This window comes from Hakea prostrata, chromosome 1 (genome assembly GCF_041222555.1).
Source record: "Hakea prostrata isolate BN-2017 chromosome 1, UWA_Hpros_2, whole genome shotgun sequence".
NCBI classification, from domain to species: Eukaryota; Viridiplantae; Streptophyta; class Magnoliopsida; order Proteales; family Proteaceae; genus Hakea; species Hakea prostrata.
This window is the reverse complement of record NC_142600.1, coordinates 66986437-66996960: the sequence shown is the minus strand read 5'-3', so window position 1 is coordinate 66996960 and position 10524 is coordinate 66986437. Positions and strand designations below refer to the sequence as shown.

Here is a 10524-nt window from a genome sequence, read left to right as displayed (position 1 = left end):
TCCGAAGAATTGTCGAATGGCTAGGAGACTTCCGTCTCTAAACTTCCATCTGGGTGTCCAAACATCAACATTTTTGGTTTCTTTCTCATGAAGCATTCTTTTTCAAACTGAACAGATAGAGACTTACAGTTTAATTTCATATAGCGAAGGTCTATACTGGCCGGGCTGTTGCCCTTGCCTTTGAGATATTCTAAGATTTGTTAAACAAACTACCATTGTAATTTCATTGAATAACGCAGCCATTAGTTATACAGAAGCCAAGCAGAAGTGTCAACCAACATATAAGAATCTTATAAATTGTCCTTCATACACGATAGATTATCCCATAATTTATTCCATCTTCAACCGATAATCTAAATCCTTCCTTTTCCAATTGCTTTTGCGATTCCTACAGTGTGGATAGTCCCACATGGTGAAAGATAAAAGAGGCTGAGCCAATGAAACCTATAAAAATGAAATGCAAACACATAACAAATCATACATTTCTCGGCCTTTTGGCTAAGATCAAGTGTAGTATCTGTTCTTATCAGTTTAATATCTGATATGTGGATCATCGATCCACATGATATTAAATTAATTTTTCTTGGGGGAGGGCCCACCACAGTAGCTTGCTGCTGGGGTCCTCAAGTGTTGCCCATGCGTTGCACTATGGCACGGGCGTGGCGTACCCCTACCAATACAAGGTTAAAGATAAGAATTGGATCTGCAATTTGAAGCAACGATTAGTCTGTTAAGCACAGAATTGAACACTAACTTATTTTCTCCAGGAATTCATCGATTCGAGGTGGTCGCCTACTAAAATTTTAAGGATGTGTTATGCCCAAATTGCCCAACCGGCTTCAACTGGAGTGGGTTTTAGTTCACAACCGGTATCAAACCAGGATGGTGCAATACAACATTTTATGGTTGAGGTCACACCGCGCCTCCTTTCATGAGTGGTTGGATAAGAGCCCTAACCATAGAGAGACATGGACAACTAGGATGATTTCCCATGCAAGATCCACAATTGAGCTTTGTAACCCTATAGGAGTTTACCTCTAGTGAAGACCGGACGATGTGAAAAGTGACTAGCGAATCGAATCTGACGATGATTCGTCACTCAGGTTAAACTATAAATATCCTGGATCTATATTGAGGGGGTAACTCAATCCACTCTCATATATTACTTGTCATTCTCTAGGCTCTACAGCTAGAGTCTTCTTGCTATTGTGTGAATTATCGAAGAAGGCTCAAGGAACAAGCAAGCCTAAGCACCACACCAGGGGGCGGGCTAACCGGGGGCCCCCCCGGCGAGGCCGGCCGCGGCCCCCCCCCCCGGGGGGGGCCCCCCACCCCGGGGGGGGGGGGGGGGGGGGGCCGCCGGCGGGGCCCCATATTAGTAATATTCCCCCACCCTATATATAAACTCTTTGGATTCAAAAAAAAAAAAAAAAAAAAAAAAAATCTTGAGAATCAGCATAGTTGGCAAAGTCTTCTTCACTAGAATAATTAAAAGAATAGGTTCGAGAAGAGGCTTCGGGACCCGAAGCCTCACTAACTGGAACCTCCCGAGGGGAGGACGGTTGGGCTAATTCTTTGCATTTTCTCAACTTATCCATAATTGCAAAAATGGTAAAGAAAAAGAAATCAAGAAGGGATAGAAGAGACTTACTGGTTGGAGAGTTGAAGAGCAAAACAAAGAAAGCAAAGGCTAGCGACCCAGTGGAGGAGAATTGAGAGACAAAACGATTACAAACAAAAAAAATGAAAATGAGGTTGCTCCTCTATTTATAGTGAGAGTGAGGAAATGAAAAAGCACGATCCAACAGTCAAAAATCAATAGAGGTGACGGTTGAGATCAAGAATGCAAAAGGTCGCGATCCAATGGTTGGCGATGAAATGACACAACGGTTGAGATTGAGAATACTAAAGGTCATGATTTGATGGCTGAAAATCAATAATTTCAACGGTTGGGATTCTGCCACCGTTGGCATATCAAGAGTTGCAATGAAGAAACGATTAAGACAAATCAATGCGATGGTTGGAAGTTAAGAATAGCAACGTTTTGAGAAGACGTTTGAAGAAATGACTTTCGTCATTTAAGATGACATATACCTAGGAGTCTATAAATGAGAACTTCGACGAGAGAGATGTGAGAAAAGCATTCCATACGTTCGAGAAACCAATCGCACGGAATGTGGGGCCTCGTTGTGGAGAGCATATAGCCCCGAGAGGTCCCCCCACGGGATACTTAGAGAGCCCCCTCGGGAGGGACACACCCACCCACTTGGGTAGGTGTGCTCCCCTCCCTCAGGGAGGTTCGAGCCCCCTCGGAAGGAACACAAACACCCACTTGGGTAAGTGTGTTCCCTTCCCTCGGGAGACTCAGAACCCTTTTGAGGAGAGAGCACAGACCCACTCGGGCAAGTGCGTATTATCTCCTCGGGAGCCATGTTGAGAAGAGTACAAAAGGTAAGAAGACCTTCAATACTAAGTCCAAGAGTGACGTTGAAGACGACCAAGTCAAAAGGGTCAGTTACAGATAACTACTCAACATATCCGTTCCGAGACTTGGGGAGATGAATAAGCGAATAATGGCTCTATTAGGCCCGCCAAAGAAGGGAGTGTGCTTCCTTAGATCTCTCGCCCACTCTTCAACAGAATAGGCGAAATACAAGGGGACCTTTCTTTAAACCTTCATCCTACAAGGAGAAATGTACGAGATTCATCTTACCATTATTCACTACGCCTTGAGAACTCTCTCAAGGTCTTCTATTGTTGCCTAGACTAACTTGGGCGTCGGAGGCGGTTCCCCGGCCAATACTAGGCCAGTCCGTTATTGTTTTCTTTGTGAGTACAAGCATCTCAGCTATTCCCATTCGGCTGTAGAGTTCTTAAGGTGGTCATCCAAGTATCCGACTCTCGAAGAAGTTCTAAACGCAACACTAGTAAGCAAGGTTCATTGTCTCGAAGGTCTCAAATTCGATCTTTGAAGACATCTTATATTCTACATGTTGTACAATGGAAATGCTTCAAAGAAATCTTCTTCTGATTTATGTTTTGGTTGTTTAAGAATATCATAGAAATCCAAGTGAGACCAGAAGTGTGAGAAATGAAATCAAAATGGGCTATGCCATAGAATTTGAGCAACAAACGAAATTCAGATAAGGCAAGCAGGTTTGTTTTTAAAGAATCAAGGAGATCATGAAATGCAAATAACATGCATAGAACAAGGAAGAAAAAGGCTAATTAGTTTTAAGCAACAATGAAGTTTGTCTTTGAAGATGCATAGGTTTAGGAAAAAGGGAAACGTCATTAATTTCCAAAGATATGAGACAGGGTATTCTCTATTAGTAAAATAAAAAGCCAGAGTGAAGCTATTGTGTTCAACAAAACCAACCTGTACAACAGACTTTGGGAACAAATCACTCGGGAAAAGATCTCTACCCAATCTAATCAGAAATTGAATGGAAAGCTATAAATTCAGTAACAAAAGAGAGAATTTGTAGGAATTTCGTAGCAAAATACTTAAGCAAATAATAAAATAATGATTTCAATAGATATATTAAATGTTACTTTCACAGAGTCCAAAAGCAGAAGCTCCCCACTCAGTGAAAACTCAACCGCGTACGGCTCGATTCCAGCTTACTCCAATCGTTGTCTTCCTCTTCTTCTTCAAGATCAGATCAATAGCTATGATGGGTTCCCTCCAATCTCTCAAGTTCTTTTGCTCTCCCCTCTCCACAAGAAAAAGGTACGATAGGAGGACGACGAGATTGGAGAATGCTTCGTCACTCTCCGATTTGGCAATTCAAGGTTTGCATCAATCTTCTTCAATATACGTCTAGTGTAAGATATGTCAAATACTTTCTAAATTTAATATCGTATTCTAGTTCTTGCATAATTTTACTATTGATTAGGGTTTTGAGAAAATCCTTAGAAAGTCTAACAGTTGGCATCAGAGCCTTTCTTGCAAAACTAGAATTGATTGTTCGTTTTAATCATAATTTTTTTATAGATTATATTATATGGTTTAAAGGGATTTTTTTTCCAGAAAAGAGATACCTAATTATGTTATTTGATTTTGGATTGGATCCAATGGGAGTATTCAGGGTTTAATGTTCTTTATATTAATATATTGTGCATATTTTTATTTTTCAGGAGACAGGCCCCCCCCGCCCGGACCGGGAGAGAGAGAGAGAGAGAGAGAGAGAGAGAGAGAGAGAGAGAGAGGGGGGGGAGAAGAAGAAGAAGAAGAAGGAGAAGGAAGGGGGGGATGTTCTCCTAGGGGGCTATTAATATATTGTGCATATTTTTATTTTTCGACTACAAATTTTGGATGGAGATAATAAAATGAGGAATGTAATCCATCAAAGTGGCATCTCCCCCATCTTCTTATTGCCTGCCATAGTAGTCAAAGTTTGGTGACATTTGCCCAAAGGTGATGTTATCTAAATAACAATGATATATGCACTTAAGTGGGAATGAATAATAATTTAAGGAATTTCATTAATCCAAAGATAATGAGATTTTCGAGGATTATTGTTGCTTCAATATTTTAAAGGTGAGTTAATACATTATGATGTTTTGGAGGTTTCTTATCACCCAAAGGTGAAAGGAATTTTCGAAAGTTATTGCTGTCTCGCGGTATTTGCAAGTTACATGTGAGACCTTGTATATTTTAACCCAAATGTTGAAATATTACTTGGTCGGCTCATGTTGGCTAAGGTTTCTGTCGTTAGCATGTTTGGTATAGTGTGATTTTCATAAGTTTCTTATCACCCAAAGGTGAAGGAATTTTAAAAAGTCATTGCTATCCCATGGTATTTGCAAGATTAAATGTGAGGCCTTGTATATTTTAACCCAAAGGTTGAAATATTACTTGGTCGGCTCATGTTGGTTAAAGTTTTTGTCTTCAGCACGTTTGGTATAATGTGGTTCGCATACATGTATATCTTAGAATGACGTGTGATTCTCATAATATGATCATGATATAATTGTTTGAATGTATGCTCTCACTTATGTTGCTCTTTTGAACTTTTGTTCTCCTCTTAAGATGTCTGTTCAAATTAATGCTTTGGCTTCCATCCTTGCTCTCTCCGGAGAAAACCATAAAAGATAAGTAGATGAAATAAATGCTACACTTGGATTGCTTGATTTTGATGTGGCTCTTAAAGAGCCAAAGCCCGTTGATCTTTCCACTACAAGTACACGTGAGGAGAAGTTAAAGCATAAAGAATGAGTGATAGCCAACAAGAAAAGTTTAATTATAATGAAAAAGTCCATCTATGAGTCCATACGTGACTGTAGAGATGAAGAACATTAGTAGTAGAATATTTTGCAGAGATAAAAATAGTGTTTGAGTTATCACAAAAGGGTGAGAAATGAGAATTAATGTCTAACCTGACTTCATTTACATTTAATGGTGCGGGAAGTGTTAGAGAATATCTTCTGGAGATGTCTTCTACCTAAATAAATTAAAAGATCTTGGGACAACAATCGACGATGAATTTCTAGTTCATCTTGTTATCAAATCTCTTCTAGAGTCATACGCTACGCTTAGAACCTCACTCAATGCGCAAACAAAGGAAAAGACCATGAAAGACCTTATTTCCATATGTGCTCAAGAAGAAAGCGACAAGAAAAGGACAAGAATCGAGACTATAAATCTGATTAAAGACAACAAGACATCTGCTAGTGTGTTTCATAAGAACAAACTAATTTCTTTCAAGAAGGACAAGTATCATCCATATAACAAGGAAAAAAAGAACCATAGTGATATTACATGTTACTGGCGTGATCAAAAGGGACATTTTAAGAGAGACTATAATGCACGTAAATCTTGGCTTGAGAAGAAAGACTCCAAGGATGAGAAGAAAGAGTAATATAGGAGATGAAGCCTTTTTCTCCTAGTAGTTCTTATATTTTGATGATTGAACTTATGCACTCATGTCACTGTTATTTGGCAGGTTGATTGATCTTATGATTTGTTCTTGATTAAATTTATGCTTGTTTAGTGAGAGAACTCAATGGGAATTAATGAATTAATGATGATGTGATGATGATGATGATGATGATGATGATGATGAATTGATATATATGTATCTATGTATGTATGATGAAGGAATTATTTTTCTTATGGATGTTTTGATGCATGCATGCATTTAATTATGCTTCGTTGTTATGATGTTTTGGAAATGGCAATTTTACCATTGTCCAAGTGTGGCTTTAGTCATAATTGACGAATTGACTATTGACCATGGCCTTCGGCCTAAATGTGTGTTGGCCTTGAATGTGAGGGTGTTCAAGGCAACCCATGAATATAATGATATTCAGGGGTATGACGAATGATCGACAAGGAATAACGTCATTTATGTGATCACAATTGTTGAATATTCCTTGTTCATCTCATTTCGGTTTAGTTAGAAAGTAAACTTCTGTTGTGACTGATAGAAAGAAATATGTCGTATGATGAGACATATATTCTACTATTGTTCGACATTAGTGAACTTGTTAACTCGTGGATCAAGGATTAATGGCATATTTTGTGATTGAGATTCCATGGCCAGATCAATTTATCGTAACAGAGTAACTAATCTAGCCCAAGTGGGATATTGTTAGGTTTATCCTAGGCAATATATGGGCTTGGATTAATTATTGGTGTTAATAATTGATGGGGGTTTCAACACATCGGGCCGATGCACTGCCATTAGGTTTGAAATATATGGGCCAAACCGGTCTATTGTGGAAGTGGACTAGGGTTTGGGATTACTATTATAAATAGCTATGATGGGGTCCCTCCAATCTCTCAAGTTCTTTTGTTCTCTTCTCTCTCCATAAGAAAGATGTACGGTAGGAGGACGAGGAGATTGGAGAAGGCTTCATCACTCTACAGATTTGGCATTCAAGGTTTGCATCAATCTTCTTCAATATACGTCTAGTGTAAGGTATGTCCAATACTTTCCAAATTTAATATCATATTCTAGTTCTTGCATGATTTTATTATTGATTAGGGTTTTGAGGAAAACCCTAGAAGGTCTAACATGCAAAAGGCAAGAGAAGTCCACAGTGCCATGGTCGAGTGGAGTTTGGAATTACTATTCACAACCTAGATTTTCCTTTATCACATGGCTTTCTTGTAGGAAACGCCTAACTAGGAAGGATGTAATTCACTCTTGGGGGATTCAAGTAAACCTTCAATGTGTTCCCTGTGGTAGTATGAATGAGAGTATTGATCACATCTTCTTCACCTGCACCTTCTCTCAGTTGATTTGTAAAGAGATTCTGATCCGTAATGCTTTTTGCCAAAATATTTGTCCAACATGGGATGAAGAAATGCACTGGATACAGTTTTAAATCTCTCTTGTGCAATACATCTTACGTCTCTCTTGGTGTAAATATTGCCTGAAAGAGTTCACTACATTCATGTGTTTTACCTTATCTCACTTTCATTTCTTTAGTTTCATCAAGGCTAATTACATGGTAAAGGTAAGGTGAAGTTACGTTTGAGGATTGGTAAACATATTAGGCACACTAATGGTGTGTACCACACACATCACCACATGAATGCACTACCCAAGCAAGATCCATTTAGGTCAACTTATAAAACTGTTGCATCCGAAGAATTGTCGAATGGCTAGGAGACTTCCGTCTCTAAACTTCCATCTGGGTGTCCAAACATCAACATTTTTGGTTTCTTTCTCATGAAGCATTCTTTTTCAAACTGAACAGATAGAGACTTACAGTTTAATTTCATATAGCGAAGGTCTATACTGGCCTGGCTGTTGCCCTTGCCTTTGAGATATTCTAAGATTTGTTAAACAAACTACCATTGTAATTTCACTGAATAACGCAGCCATTAGTTATACAGAATCCAAGCAGAAGTGTCAACCAACATATAAGAATCTTATAAATTGTCCTTCATACCTGATAGATTTGGTTACAAGTCATTTGATTACCTAATTTAATCCCGTAATTTATTCCATCTTCAACTGATAATCTAAATCCTTCCTTTTCCAATTGCTTTTGCGATTCCTACAGTGTAAATATAGTCCCACATGGTGAAAGATAAAAGAGGCTGAGCCGATGAAACCTATAAAAAAGAAATGCAAACACGTAACAAATCATACCTTTCTCGGCCTTTTGGCTAAGATCAAGTGTAGTATCTGTTCTTATCAGTTTAATATCTGATACGTGGATCATCGATCCACATGATATTAAATTAATTTTTCTTGGGGGAGGGCCCACCACAGTAGCTTGCTGCTGGGGTCCTCAAGTGTCGCCCTTGCGTTGCACTACTGCACGGGCGCGGTGTACCCCTACCAATACAAGGTTAAAGATTATATTGTTTACTTCGCTTAATGTTGCTCCCTATGGTTCAAATTTATATGAAATAAAACAGTAAATGACTTGTATCTGAATCATTTAGTAGTGTGTTTTTGGGATCGTATTGACTACAAGGTTAGGATAAGAATTGGATCTGCAATTCGAAGCAACGATTAGTCTGTTAAAGATCAAAACTGAACACAACTTGCTGGAGAAATTTCTCCAGGAATTCATCTGTGAAGACTAGATCTGTTTTCTTTATTTTATCCTTGTGATTCGAGATGGTGGGCTACTAAAATTAATTAAGAAAGTGTTATGCCCAGATTGCCCAACCGGGTTCAGTTGGGATGAGAACCGACCTGTTCACAACCGGTATCGAACCAGATGGTGCGATACAATATTTTACGGTTGAGGTTGTCGGACAAGAGCCCTAACCATAGAGAGACATGGACAACTAGGATGAGTTCCCATGCATGATGCACAACCGAGCTTTGGGACCGTATAGGAGTTTACCTCTAGTGAAGATTGGATGACGGAGAAAGTGACTAGCTAATCGAATCTGACGATGATTCATCACTCAGGTTAAACTATAAATACCCTAGATCTACACTTGAGGGAGGTAACTCAATTCACTCTCGTATATTATTTGTCATTCTCTAGGCTCTACAGCTAGAGTCTTCTTGCTATTGTGTGAATTATCGCCTTGATCGTCCGAGGCAGCTGTGGATCAACTAAGGTTGACCTGTTATGTATAGGTGATTTGACGATCGAGTCATAATCGGATGCAACAGGATGTTTCAACTTACAGCTCTCCAAATGTCAATGTTTAACCAAATTTCTATCCTGAGACTGTAGCCTTGATCTTAGGTTTGGAGAAGAAGTCTGTTAATTGCATACCTTCTAATGTCAATGTCTGGAGATGGATCATTGACAAGCTACATCGCATAGTCTAGTGATTATAGTGTCAATCACTCTTTGCTTCACATCTCCAAAAGAGGGACAAACATATGATGACATTAATGCACACGAATCTAATTGGACAAATATTTTACAATAAATAAAGAAATAATTGGACATAGATAATTAGATATCAAACCACTTTTAGGGTCTATGGGGCACTCAAATCTAACCATGGCTGAGGTAGGCTTGGCCTCCATATGTGAGTTGTGGTTTTAGGCTACAAAGGATACGTTTGATGTTCCGTTTTCCGGTCCTTTAGCGCTCTCTTGTTGGGAAAATTTCATTGGTCATTTTGGTGTTATGTGGACAGCAAAAACATCACTGCAGGAGTCAGTTTTATGGTGCGGCAACAGGGGAAGGTCCTGTTTTTTTGGTGCGGCCTAGCTTAATGGGTTCCTTCTTGTGTGCTTCTTCGTATGGCAGCTCTAGAAAAGACCTAGCTATGATGGTCTTGATTGTGCACCTGAGTGTATTATTCAAAATGTTTTCTTTGATATTGGGCAACAAGCGTATAAGGTTGAGGGGAGGACAATGAACCCAAAGTTCTGGTTTACTCAAGAAGGATGGGCTTATCATCGACAGTGATGGGGGCTGCTCAACCACAAGAAGTGTTTTGGGCTACTCTCCCCAGACTTTGGGTAAAGTTCAAAAATTTGTGGGTGTTTAATGGGGAACCCATGGGTGTGGGCGGGGTGTTTCTTGATGAAGATGCTACAGTGCTAGGATCCTATCATGTTTATTTGGGGGTGAAGATGAAATAAAATTCAAGTTGAAATGGAAACCTTTATGTTTGGAATGGAATAGGCCAAGCATTTACAGATTCCGAAGCACTGGATCGAATGTGATTCTGTTGTGGCTGTAGTGCTGATCCAACAGAAGTCCATGGTGGAACCAACAGTGTTGCAGAGGACTTATTGCACATCTGCAATCTATGGAGTGGAAAATAACGCACTGCTATAGGAGACAAACCCGATAGCTGATTATATGGAAAAATTGGCAGCAAGGGAGAGGTGTTCAGGTATGGATCTATGTGATGTGGCCAGCTTTGGTGATCTGAATGGCCTAGATTTCATTTCTGAGGTTGGTTCAGATTTTTATCTTTTTGTTGTAAGGTTTTTACACCATGTTTAGCTCTGAAAGAGATAGTCACTAGTCAGGTCGGGTGTTTTGAGGGCAAATACTGTTGTGGGTTTGGGTGACTATGGTTTCCTTTCATGGTGTATGTAGCATGGTATTGTAAATATTTTTCATTCTTTTAAT

General features: G+C 39.3%; 2 non-coding genes across 2 annotated transcripts; both read left to right on the top strand.

Moving 5' to 3' along the window:
- Nucleotides 1-477: 477 nt before the first annotated feature.
- LOC149029490 (U2 spliceosomal RNA) lies at nt 478-673 on the top strand. Its single transcript, XR_016171384.1, has one exon. It is a non-coding gene; the product is annotated as a U2 spliceosomal RNA (small nuclear RNA).
- A 7431-nt stretch (nt 674-8104) lies between these two features.
- LOC149029489 (U2 spliceosomal RNA) lies at nt 8105-8300 on the top strand. The gene has a single exon (XR_016171382.1). It is a non-coding gene; the product is annotated as a U2 spliceosomal RNA (small nuclear RNA).
- Nucleotides 8301-10524: the final 2224 nt, after the last annotated feature.